This window comes from Lactuca saligna, chromosome 2 (assembly GCF_052625555.1).
Source record: "Lactuca saligna cultivar CGN05327 chromosome 2, ASM5262555v1, whole genome shotgun sequence".
In the NCBI taxonomy this organism is placed as follows: domain Eukaryota; kingdom Viridiplantae; phylum Streptophyta; class Magnoliopsida; order Asterales; family Asteraceae; genus Lactuca; species Lactuca saligna.
In genome coordinates this window covers 101,592,552-101,607,115 of record NC_136418.1, presented here as the reverse complement: position 1 = coordinate 101,607,115, position 14,564 = coordinate 101,592,552, and positions in this window count along the sequence as shown.

The window sequence follows — 14,564 nt, the reverse complement described above, 5'->3', positions numbered from 1 at the left end:
GAAAATTGGACATTAGGAACCGAAGGTCCTCTTAGGGACCAAGAGCAAGGAGGAGCCGAACCCTCCTGATGCGGAACCGAAAGTACTGTTCATCTAACCGAACCGAAGGTACTGTTCACTACTGTTCACTACAGTACGTTCGGTTCTGGCGTTCTCGCCTCTTACTCCCGAACCGAACCCCGCTTTCTCTCGCTTCTCGCTCTGTCTCTTCGCGCCTTCTGTTCTCTCCTCCCCCTCTCGGTTCCTACCCTCTCCCTTCTCCCCTCTCAGCTCCTTCCTTCCTTCTTCTTCCCTCTCGGTTCTGCCTCCCTCTCTCTCTCGGTTCAGCACCAGAAGGCCGAGCCTCAGCCAGATTTCGCATATTTGCCACTTTTAGCCCATTTTTGATATTTTTGACATTTTAAGCCTGTTTTTCATGATTTTAAAGCGGGATTTTCTCCAGAAATTATATTTTAACATTATAAACTCTAAATATTCATAATTTAAACATATTTTGATGAAAATCATTATTTAAATAATAAAAATCAAATGGGTGAATTATTAAAGGTGGAGTGTTGACTTTGCCTTATCCAAAGTCACAAGCAACCACCTCACACCCACTCTTTGACTAACCACACCTCTCCACCTTACCTAGGTCACATCAATGTCTTTTCCACTCAATTATCCCTCTTCCCACGTTTTTGAGGGCTGATTATTCATCCTCTCTCCTCATTTCTCTCATTTGCCCTCATTTCACTAAAAATCAAACACCACTTTTCTCTCAAACTTTTCCCACTCCAATTTCGAGATTCAAGGCTGATTTTCAAGTGTTCTTCCACTCTTAGTAAGTATAATTCATCCTCCTTACGATTATTTCACTTCATTCTACTCAAATCATGAATATCTTATGCAAATTCCATCATATTAACGTTAGAGCTTCGAATCTTCAAGTGATTCTTCAAGTGTTCTTGGGTTGAACACTTCTCTTCTTCAACAATCATCTACTGAAATCACTCAAGGTGAGTTCATACCCCTACATTTTCATGTTTTCTCAAGTTTTCAGGGGGGGAATACAAGTTAAAACACTAGGAACATAACTAAATTTTTCTAACAGCCTTCATCAGAAAAGTTCAACTCCATTCACGGACTGTTTTGGGCATCTTAAACATTTTTGTTTTCAAAACTATACAAGGTGCAAATAGTTCAAGTTTTTAGCTTTAAAATGGCTACTTGCACATCTCCATACGATTTTTCTACAATTTATGGTGATTTTTACAAAACTATCTATCATTTCAAACAACAATCCGGACCAGTCTGTGATTATGGACTTTTTCACCCAAGTTAGAGGTCATTATAAATTGTGATAAAAATTATGAGCAAACTAGACACATTTTGTGAACTCTCAGAATTTATGGATCTAGTTTTCGACTTCGTATGATTTTTCTATGATTTTTCCAAAACAGGGCAGAATTGCTAAATTTTGCCAACAGCATGTAAATATCATAACACTTTGTATTATGATGAGCAAAGTGTATAATCATAAGTTCTAATATTTGAATGTGTTTCCTTGCTAGTTTATCATTATGAACTGAAACTAAGACATTCATATTAAATATTATTCATTCATTTTGGAACACGTACTATTAAACTATAAAAAGTATAGTTTGATAAATTCACAACACTAATACATTTCCATGAAAGAATTCATACATATTACATACATTTTAGATAAACTATAATAGGTATAGTTTATGATACATCACTCTACGCACTCGTACAAGAAGGGTACATTCATACAAGAAATATTTATATTCACACATATTTCACGTAAACTTGTTATCCTATATTGTGAGTTTCTCTATTTTTTTTTCTCTCTCTCTCTCTCTCCCCGTACGTCCGAGTGCGGGATATAATTCCTGGTAGTTATAATCAGAATCTCCTTGAGGGAGAACGTGATACTTGTATATAGATCTATATTGGGATTGACACCCCACACCTTGCTGCTAGCTACAGTTGGACCTGCAGGTCTACGGGTGACAAATGTCATTTTATTTTTCGCGACACTGAGAACGTCGTGGCAGGTTCACATAGTCATAGTATGATTATAACGGCTCACATAGGGAACAATCCATAAGTTTACAGGATTTTATTTATAAAACCTAAATGAGTTTTATGTTGATTTAAAATCACCTTTTATCTCTATGGGTACAAATACAAAGTGCCGGGTCTCTATACAAAGTTATTATGATATTAAAACTATACTTCCTCTAGAATTGTTAGACTTCAACTATAGTCGCTGAGCGTATATGTTTGAGTCATATAAGAATTTAGTCTTGATTGGCCTAGAATTGGTGGTGCCCGCCTCATCTCCTGTTCCTCGTTGGGTTGTGGACCTAGGGCAGACCCACTATATTCAACGTTTTATCTAATTTAACCCTTTATATAACTTTTATACGCTGGACGATTATAGAGGAACTCTACGGGTTACTCTAGGGTTCATTAATGCATCATGTAGGATTATTTCTAATCACACTTAACTAAGAAAATATTGGATTTTCTGGAAATCAAACTCTATCGATTTTACAAGGAAAAACGGGTTCTACTTCAAACAAAACTCTTATGAACTCACCAACCTTTGTGTTGACACTTTTTAAAACTACTTGTATTCTCAGGAAATCAGTGAAACAGGAAAACTTCATCGCTTTGAGGATGGGGCGCTAAACCATCAACAATTTATTTTGTCATCATAATGTAATTGCTTTTGAAACATATAAACATATACTTGTGTGTAACTTTTGCAATTATATATATGGTGGTTGTTTTTACTTTGAGCACTATTATACACATTGTTGTGATACTGTACATGAAGTCCTCCACCCCCAGACGTTTCCGCCATCCTTGGTTTGGGGGTGTGACATCCCATCTTATCACTCCCAGAAGGTGATGATGATTTCTCCGTGTATAGCGATGCATCAAGATTGGGACTCGGTTGTGTGTTGATGCAGCGTGGTAAAGTGATTGCCTATGCCTAAATACAACTGAAAGATTATGAGAAGAATTATCTTACCCATGATCTTGAACTCACTGCCGTAGTATTTGCCCTAAAACTTTGCACACATTACCTTTTTGGTACGAAATGCCAATTGTTTACCGACCACAAGAGTCTCAAGTATATATTCAGTCAGCAAACTCTGAATATGAGACAACAACGAGCCATGGAGCTGATCAAGGACTATGATTGCGAAATCATGTACCATCCTAGAAAGCCTAATGTGGTTGCAGATGCACTTAGCAGGAAAGTTTATCGTAATAGTATGTGTTATACTATTACTCACACTACGGTAAAGTTCACTATTCTTGATGAACTAGAGAAGTGGCAAGTTGAAGCCTTAAAGCCAGAAAATGTGAAGAAGGAAGGAATGGTACATTATGCTGATGTTTTACTTGATGATCCATGAGGATTAAAAGTATTTAAGAATCGGGTATGGATTCCAAAGATTAGTGTATTAAGACAGAAGATTTTAGATGAAGCTCATAAGTCTAAGTTGTCAATACACCCTGGTACAAGTAAAATGTACTATGATGTAAGAGCTGATTATTGGTGGCCTGGATTAAAGACAGACATTGAAAGATATGTACAGGAATGCTTAGTATGCTTACAAGTCAAATCAGAGCACCAAAAGCCTTACGGAACCCCAGAAACTCTTAGTGTTCCTATATGGAAGCGGGAAGAGCTATCCATGGATTTTATTACCAAATTGCCGAAGACTGCTAGACAGCATGATAGAATTTGGGTAATTGTCGACCGTCTGACTAAGAGTGCATATTTTCTTGCCATGCGTGAAACGGCTCCAATGGAGAAATATGCACAGGTATACTTGGATGAAATTTTTGCAAGACATGGTGTGCCACTAAAGATCATTTCTGATCGCGATACTCGCTTCACTTCTCACTTTTGGGCGAGTATGCAACACGAATTGGGATCTTGAGTTGCTCTCAGCACCGCTTATCATCCCCAGACAGATGGTCAGACGGAGAGAACAATCCAAACAGTAGAAGATATGCTTCGTGCACGTGTCTTGGAGTTTGGTGGTAACTGGGATAAATACTTACCGCTTGTCGAATTTTCGTATTATAACAGTTACCACACTTCAATCAAAATGCCACCATATGAAGCATTATATGGTCGCAAATGTCGTATGTTGTTATGTTGGCGTGATATAGGACAGAAGATCCTTGGAGGCCCTGAAATGATTCAAGACACCACCGACAAGATTCAAATCGTATGAGAAAGAATGAAAGCGGCCCAGGATCAACAGAAGTCCTATACGGAAAATAGAAGATGACCTATAGAATTCCAAGTGGGTGATTTTGTGATGCTGAAGGTATCCCCATGGAAAGGCCTTATGCGATTTGGAAAGAAAGGAAAGTTGCGTCCTAGATTTGTTGGTACTTTCAAAATCATCCAAAGAATTGGAAAGCAAGCATACCGCTTAGAATTGCCTGAAGATATGGCAGGTATTCATGATGTGTTTCATGTAAGTTATCTGCGTAAATGCTTGAGCATCTACGATGAGACAGTTCCATTATATGAGGTGAAATTGAATAATAAGTTAAGATATGTTAAAGAGCCTGAAGAAATCGTGAATGAAAGAACAACTAAGCTACGCAATAAAGAAGTAGAATTGGTGCTTTTCAAGTGGAAACATCATCGAGTCCCAAACTATACTTGGAAGAATAAGAATGAGATAAAAGCAAAATATCCCCATTTATTTTAATCGATGTAATTTTGCGGACAAAATCCTCAAAAGGAGGAGGTATTCTTAACATACACGTTTTGAAATTGTGTTTTGTAATGAATAAAATTGAGAAATACTATGTGAAATTGAGTGTTGAGTTCTAACAAATGGTTTTTAGTAGAAATGAAGTAAAACTATGTTTAGAATCACTCAGAAAATATTGGAAGTCTTATGAGATTCCAATTAAATGCCAAATAATGAAATTTAGTGAAAATATAAAATTTTAAATAAGTAAAATTTTATTATTTGATGTTGTAGAGAATCTCGTTAGAAACTTGTAGGCGAAAACTTCGTCGAAATCCGAGTTATAACGAAGAAGTTATGACCAACCGAAGATCCGCGATAAAATCCGCATGACGCCGAATGACGTAAAAAGTGAGTTTTTGATAAACTAATTTTTAGCCTTAGTAATCTAAATAAAATTCTTAGTATTCTTTAAACCGAGAAATTTGATAAAAAGAATGCCAAAATCTGACTTCATATGAAGAAGTTATGATTTTCCGAAGTTTCAACTTAGCAGTAGACAGCTAAAATCTCGAATTTTAGATCAAGTGATATTTAACCGATATATCCTAAATGGGAATCGAAGGTCTCGTCATATGTAGTACAACGGTAAAAAGTCTGACGAAAACGGATGTCGGATGAAGAAGTTATGAATTTTTAACGGATTTTCCTGTCCTGGTCTGTTAAAAATAATAATATTAAAAATAAATTCAAAATTAGCTGACGAAGTCTAAACAAAAGTTGTAGAGCATAATCTTAGCTATGCGTGCATATAAAGAACATCAAAAACGGAAATCGTATGCAAAAGTTATCGATTTTAGAAGTTCGGGGCCCGAAAACCGAGAATTTTCATATGAACAGTGTTCGGACACGTCACCTTGCACGAAGCAGTAGCGTATCCGAGACGTGGCCTATATCCGAGACCAGCACATGTTCCCTTCTAATTCGCTGAGGCCGAGGTCCAGCAAGAACGAGACACGTCTCGCATCGGTGGCCAGTCCGACGCGAGACACGTCTCGCCTACCAGCATCACATCCGAACCAAATGCGTATCCGAGCCTCGCACTGCCACCTGCCTTTCCCTGCTCGCATGCGAGCCATGTGCTCGCTTCTCCTAGCTCCGTATCCGAGCCCCTCGCAGCCCCTCGCGTATAAAAGGGAGGCCAGCGAGCCTTCCCAGGTAATTTTGAGAATTTGCCATTTTTCAACCCTAAATCCATATATTCACTATTTTGACTTTCCCCTGAAGCCCCGGTATCAATTTTAGCACCCGAAACACGCCCTGAGACCCCCGAGAAGCCCAAAAATTTTATCTTTTCGGTTCTGAAGCCCTACCTTCGCAGAGCCCGGTTTTCCATTAAGCTCCTGGCTTTCAACATAGAAAAACATATTTAGAGCCGAAGTGTTGTCCAAATTACTATTTTAACCCCCGTTTAACTTAAGGTGAGTTCAATATATAGGAACAATTGTATGTTGTGTGTTATATGTGCTATGTGCTTTTCAGTGTTATTATTCTGAGTTATTTTCCCGTGTGATTTTATTCGCTATGTTTATAGCAATTGTAATACCTTTGACCATGTGATCAGTGAAAGGACTTAGATTCACATTGGTACTAGTACGTAGCCTCTGGCCATGTAGAGCATGTCTCCATAAGAGAATGACTTCTATTCTATGGCATTGGCAAATGGTTAGACAGGACTATAAACCTGAAATCTAACAAGATGTTAATCAGAAATTGCATGTCTTCTATGCCATTTGGGCCAAAGCTTTATTGATGTATATCAAGAATTGAAAAGTATATCTTTGAATAAAGTCTTTGATTGATATGAACACTTGTCACATGATCTCACATATGTCTTGTTACTCTTCTTTGGCTTTGCCACATTTAAGTATATATATGGCATAACGTTATATTGTATCTATTATTGAACTCACTAAGCGTCACCGCTTACCCTATTAATGTTTAACAATTGCAGGTCATAAGTAACTAGTATGTTCACATACTATTGAAAGATTTAGAATAGTTTGTAATAGTACTTTTGTACTATAGTTTATTTTTGTATAAATTAGAATATCCTTGGTAGTTATGTAATATATATAACACTTTGTAATACACGGTTTGTATCAAATAGTTTGTAGTTCCCTTTATCGATGTAAAATATTGCTTTTATGAATATGCAAATAGCATGTTTTATATTAATGATATTGTGAAGTATGACAGTTTGGATCTTTCAAAAATACGAAAGTTGGGGTCTTTCAACCATGGTATCAGAGTAGTAGTTTAAGCGAACTAAATTCCACGGATTGGTATTTAGACTTGAACTATAGGAAGTTCAATATATGAACTTAATCATTGTAAGTATAGGGATACAAACCACAGGAAATATATAAGTAAAAGTATCAGGTAATAGTAAACCCTAATATTCTTAAATAATTTCTTACTCCATATTTCAGATCAATGGCTGAACAAGTAAGTAGCCATACCCCTGAGGTTGATGGAGATCCTCAACCTGAAGAAGTGAATACTCCAGTATCTCCTCGTGAGGAGCAACTCCTAGGTAAACTTACCGGTGTTATTCGACATACTCTCAAAGAACACAAAAAAATGATGATAAAGGAAAAGAGAAAGTCACTGGAGAATCCTCAAGCAGAAAGGTGAAGCGTCCCTCGTTCAACGATTTCAAGAGTAGTGGTGCTATGGAGTTTTCTGGTGTCCTTAATCCTATAATTGTTCTAACTTGGATTCTTAACACCGAGAAAGTATTTCGTGTTTTTCATGTGGATGATGAAGACGATGCTATCTATGCTTCTGCAATGCTCATTGGAGAAGCCTTAGTCTGGTGGCAAGCAACATATGAAGCTCTCGAAGGATGTGACCAGGAGAACTTATCCTGGGAGTTGTTCAAGACTTATGTGCTAGAGAAGTATTGTCCTCTAGATATGAGGAGAATATTGGAGAAGGAATTCCTTGAGCTTAAACAAGGAGGAATGACTGTGAATGAGTATGAAACTCAGTTTAATCAAAGAGCAAGGTTTGCTACGAAGTATATTCCAACTGAAGAAGAGAAAATTCAGTTATTCATGGAGGGACTACAACATGAAATCCACGATTTCATTGTCAATCGGGATGTTCTGTCATTCGATAAAGCTGTTGAGTATGTTCGAAGGCGTGAGCATGACTTAGAAATACGTGGTGCCACTCTTACTGTTCCAAAGCATCCACGTACTGAAAGAACTACTCCTGCTTCCACTATTCCACCAGCTCAATCTATTCGAACTGATCCTAGCAAGCAAGCACAATCTCAGAGTGCTTTTCGTGGCCGCGGTAGCTTACAATCTTCTTCTATTCAATTGCCTTCATGTCGTGTTTGTGGAAGTAATCATCCGGGTCAATGCAAAATAGACAAGGAATCCATTGTCTGTTATGGGTCTGGAGAAACAGGTCATATAAAGGCAGCTTGCCCAAGGAAGGATGTGACTTGTTATGCACGTGGTATTACTGGCCACAAGAAGCGTTTTTGCCCTACTCTTACCAGCCAAGTGACGGGAAGTCAAGATTCTATTGAACAACCGGCGAGAAGTCAAGTCCCTATCCAACAACCGAAGAGCACTCCAGCTAAAAAGGAGGAGGTGCCAAAAGCTAATGGTCGTGCATTCCGGATTACATTTTTATAAAGTAACTAAGATTGGGAATTTATAAAAGGTTTAGTTACTTTATATTTATCATTATACTTATAATGAAGATTATAGTCCTTGTCCTACCCGTTCGGCTAACTACCCTCCACCAGTCAAGGAAGCGGTTGGTGAGAGTGGACATCCATTAAACTGTCATTTTATAGGCAGTAACCTTATACCCCCTTATAGACCGCCTTCGTGAATGTGGTCTACTAACGGTATGACTGAATTGATCTTATATATATATATATATATATATATATATATATATATATATATATATATATATATATATATATTATTGACATAATACTATGAAATATAAGGGTTGAATTTGAAGTTTTAAAACTCTAGGGTTTGGAATTAAAGTATGTGTGAGACTTTCCAAATTCCAAAACTTGAGGGCAAGTTTTCAACTATTCAAAAATTTTGGATTTTCGTAACTTATGAGTTTAATATGGTTTTTAATAAAAAAAAACTTTTCAAGTTCCATAACTTGAGGACGAGTTATGGAAGACATAAAAAAACATTTTATGATGACATTAAAATTAGAGACACTTCCATTTTTGACAACCTATGACTTTTAATGACACTTTAAAAGAAAAAACTCTTCATTTTCCATAACTTGAGGAAAAGTTATGGAGTTCATAAAAACCATTATGATCAAATTACCAATTAACACAATAATCAAGTAATTTTTCTATGGACAAGATCAAACTCATAAGTGAAGATAATTTATACCAACCATTTTTAAGAACTTAGCTAATCACATAAACTAAACAAGTCTTGAATCTTTGACAAGTATCATTTATTTGGATGAGAATAAACATTACCATAACATCAAAATCAAGCTTTATGAACAAAAACACTTTGTGGTAATGATTCTAATCCAAAACGGGCCAAAAAACTGAATTTTTTTTCACTGAACAGTTACCACCTCGTGGTAAACTTGCAGATTCCAAAAAAAAATTATTTTTCTTGGAAATAGCATAAAATATAATTGAAAACAAGCCTAGGATCTGATACCACTGATGGGTTTTGAGCATTCTAACACTCCTATGGTGTACATGCAACCCTATAAACCTTGAATCTGTGTGTTTTCTATTATACATGCAAATATTCAATATTCTAAGGTTTAATCCTAACTAGCATAATATGAAGCAACTATACTACAAAATCCTAGTTAGATGACATACCTTTTGATGAAGCTTAAAGTCTTCAACATTAAGATCTTAGCCCCAATAGTGTGGAAGCCTCAAGTGCAATCACAAATCACCAAAAAGATATTGGAAACCTTGAGAGAATAGTAAGCACACTAGAAATTGGCCCACTCTTATATCCTCATACACTAATGCCATTTCTTGTGCCAAGGACCTCTTTATATAGTATGGAGGATTAGGGTTTCATCCATGTAAACCCTAATACCCATGACCTTTCATTTCCATAGGATCCATGGGTTAAAAACTCTATGAACTATCCATGCAAGCTTAGCCTAACCTAATAAATGTGGCTCATACTATATATAAGAGTCCATATTTAATTAGTTCCTTTTCATCACTAAATTAATTCTAAATTAATTCGTGATCAACACTAATTAAATAATATGATTCCATATTAATATATTATAACTTATAATATATTAATATAAATCTTGAATATACTATTCTCAAAAGACTATCCATATAAATTGTTCCGGTGAAGTGCAACCCAAATGGACCATGCTACTCTCAGGTTGAATACATACCAATAATAGTTATGGGCTTAGACATCCAATCCAACACTAACGTACCTTAGTATAAGGCCTACAATATCCTACTAGGTTTTACGAGATCATCGTAAGATATAGCTAGCGTTGACGCATTGAATTTGTGTATTTGTACTTCTTTAGCCATAGAACTTTGTTTTCTATCGTAGACGTACTACCAAACTCCTTGCAAAGTATTCCAAAACTGGGAATCTGTTGGTCTGGATTTCCAAAATTCACATGCTACATTTGAAGGTTGTATTCAAACGTAAAGGTCAACACCATCGACTGGTTATGAGGTGGTTAACTACAGAATTTTACCTATGACATCTTAATGGAATCCTTTTTTAGGAACATGCTTCTTAAAAAAGCTTATGGCATGTCCTTAAAACATACACAAATCTAGATTACAAGTGGTTTCTCTACCTTGTTCAGGTGTTCCATCATCCTAAATTTTAACCAAAACTACTCTAATGGGTTTAGTGGCTTGAAAGCACTAGAACTAATACTCTAATATTTACAATGGACTCATAATAAGGCTTGCTTATCATCCTGCCTACTAGATTATAATAAACATTGGGTTGCCTAATAGCCCTCTCGGAAGGCTCTAACTACATTACAAATATAAGGTATAACTATTGTTCGAGCAATTCGTTCATGATATGTTGTGAAGCTTATCCAAATACTTGGATTATGATGCCAGATAACTCTTTTCATCATCCTCATCAGGCCTAAAGACTCATGATCGACCCTTTAATGGTCTTAAAGACACTCAACCATTATTCGACTTTCCTTAAAGGAACTCAATCTTCATACTTCCTTGATATCTACTTATCACAACATATCTTTGCTTTGAGGCTACAACTAATTAGAGGTCCTTAATCTATATTTTATAGATGCTAAATTCTAATTCTCATCCTAGGAATGTTAACCTTTGATCCTAGTTTCATATTAATTGATATGCTTATTATTCTAAGGAATAACTAATTAAACATTTAGTCTATCCTGATGTCTAGAGTAATAATGAAGTATTACCTTATGCTTAATGGGCATAGTCCTTTTTAAATGGTCTCCTCCTATGTGTCTCTAGTTATACTTATGAAAACACTCTTTCTCTCTTTGTATTGCTACTAATAATCTTTTGGCATAGGTTAAGTAAATCTTTTACTATGGTCAAAATAAATCCCAAAGTCTATATATCATGAGTACCCGACGCTCTCTATGGAAAACCATGTCGCCTATTGTGTTCCTGATCCTCTGCTGCAAGGATATATCCTTCATCCATCAAGGTACAAACCTAGATGATTCACTTGACTATGTGAGTCGTACCCGGGTGTTTGGCCAATTCTGAAATGCTATCAGACGCTTAGAAGGAAAGACCAACATTTCCTTGAGGAGTAAGAAACTCATAGCCTTTGCTTAATCAAATATAAGACTTCTTTAATCAATCAACTAAATCAAAACTAAAAACCTCCACCTACTCGTGCTACTACTCTCTTGGACCTTGACGTTAAAATCGAAAGTCAAACTACTTTTACTTTCTCCTTAAGGGTAAGTTCTCCCCCACTTGGGTTAGACCGATCATCTTCTGTTGCTCATAACTATTCGAAGTATAAGCTGGCTTTGCCTACGTAACTTGTAACTCCTTTTTAATTTGAAGAAACTCCTAGTTGTTATATTCAATGACATTCGGTATTCCTATCATCGTACAATTTCTCTGGTCTTTCAAAGTGATCTCCATAGTCAAACTACTAGCAACAATGATGGTTGTTGAATTCACTCCATCATTCTCGCTTTTCTAGGACAATCACCTTGTCGCGTTCTAATTTTTCTTCTTCACTCTTATGAATAAATTTTGTACTATGTCGAGCTTACTTTCCAAATTTACCTTAGTCTGAATCGATTCGTTATGATCACTAAGGTCGGAATAACATTCATTTTCTTAGTCATCACTAAAATGATGGTAATGACAGATACCTAAAAAACAACTCAACTACGAGTTCCTTATTAACTTTGTGACTTTTTATGATCCAAGTGCGACTCCTATGCTTCTGGTAGTATAGGCCTTTAATACGTTTCACACCTACTGATACTTGTCCCAAAAATTGTCTCGTAGTTTCCAAGTCACTTTCAGTATTACACATGATGACCGCTATATATATATATATATATATATATATATATATATATATATATATATATATATATATATATATATATATATATATATATGTTCCATCAACACATACACCATGTTTTCCTAGATGCCACTAGGGCTTTTCATCTTTACCGATGCCTTACCTTACGAATATATGCCCTACAAGCATATATTAAACTTCCTACACTTTCTTTTTATGATTCCTTTCCAATTCACCCTACTATTAGCTGAGGAAGAACTTATACAAATATTAACTTATTATTAGACGAATGCAATTGCAAGCCACTAAACTCAATCAGTCTGTAGATTGAAAGATCCAAAACTACAATGGTTAGACTCATACGAGAGCTGCGAAATAGCGCCAAATCAAGCAATCTAAAACTATTTAATTCTATTAGCGTGCAACCTAATGTATTTGTCAAATAACTAATTAATATTAACATAATTTCTAAGCAACAACTAACAAGCAAATCCCTAGGCTATAAGATATCTAATTTATCAGGAAAATTTTGTTGCGCAATTCCTAAAAAGATCCCTAGCCTACATAATAGCATACATTTCTAATAATTCAAACATATCAGTAATCATAACAAATATGGATATTTTGGGAATTGATTTCCTTTTCTTTTCTAATAATTCAAACTATGCACATCACATTCTTTTCCTTTGAATAAAGTTCTATTTCAAAAAAAACATTTGGTAAGATATTCAGATCCTCAGTTTGAGTCTGGAATCACACGAATATTCATCCAATTCTCTCAAACCAGAGTTATTATACCAACTTGTAACCTTCTGATTTTCAAGACAAAATTTAATTTGTATAAAACAACATTTCATTCATTTGTCGACAAATACCAATGTTTTACATTCAAAAGTCATTTATCTTATTTCAGATTATATGTGGAAACAGGTTGCCAATCCGTGTGTAAAGTCGAGCTTCACCCTTCTTATTATCTGATGGAGTACCTGGAAATATTTAATATCAATAGGGTAAGCACTAGGGTTAGTAAGTTCTCCAAAATACCATATATAACAATACATATACATGCATACGAACAATAACTCATGATCTATAAATAAGATGTGTATTTTGGAATATAAAAACTTTTAGGCTCTTGGCCTCTTTAACCACTCCACCATCATCCCTTAACTAACAATACATGGATCTATAGGTTCCCGGCCTCTTTATCCGTTCAACCATCAACCCCTACCTATTTCTAATGTCATAACAATTAAGCATATAGAGACTACACTTTAGATTCTACTAATACAATCACATTTATACTTTCTTCTCTACCAGTTCACACTTAATCATATAGAGATTATACTACTAGCTCTACTCTAATCATTCCATATGTTGCTTTCTAAAAGGTGGTTCCTGGAGATGCCACATGACACTTTCCTGGTCATCCACATGTCGCTTTCTAAAAGGTGTCGCACCGCATAGTGCACCCATACGTGTCTGTTTTTTCTGTTTTTTTGTAAATTCAATAACTTCTTTATACAAGCTCCGTTTCCGATGTTCTTTATATCCACATGTAGCTGTTAACGAGATCTACAACATTTTCTTAGACAATGTTGGCTAATTCTCATTTATTTTTAATTTATTATTTTAGAAGGATTAGACTTCTAAACTCCATTTAAAACTCATATCTCTTTTATACGTAATTCATTCTCGACTAACTTTATATTGAATGAATTGGATCTACGATATCTTCAACTATCGTTTAGATTGTTTCAGCTAACAATCGACCGATCATGTTTTTGGTTTCTGTGTCGCACACTGCTACGCTGAAAGTTGGAAATGTCATAAGTTTCTCATACAAAGCTAGATTTGGACGTTCTCTACATGCACTCTCTCGGTTTTACGATTATTATGCGTTTCGATTAGATCACTAAGGCTAATAAGTAATGTATCTCTGATTCGTATTTTACAACGTGCATCGCCATGTTGGTTTAATCTCAAAACTTTGAAGAAGCGTAACTTCTTCATATGGATTCGGATTTGGGTGTTCTATATATCTAGAGAAATCATATTGATGTGCCCTACATGTTTATGGTGATTAGTTTGGCTAAAAAGTAATATATATATATATATATATATATATATATATATATATATATATATACACTTGGAAAGATGAAAATGAGGTGTTACCTCTATCCTATGAAATTGTATGATTTATGTGATTGTATCAGTAAATTCA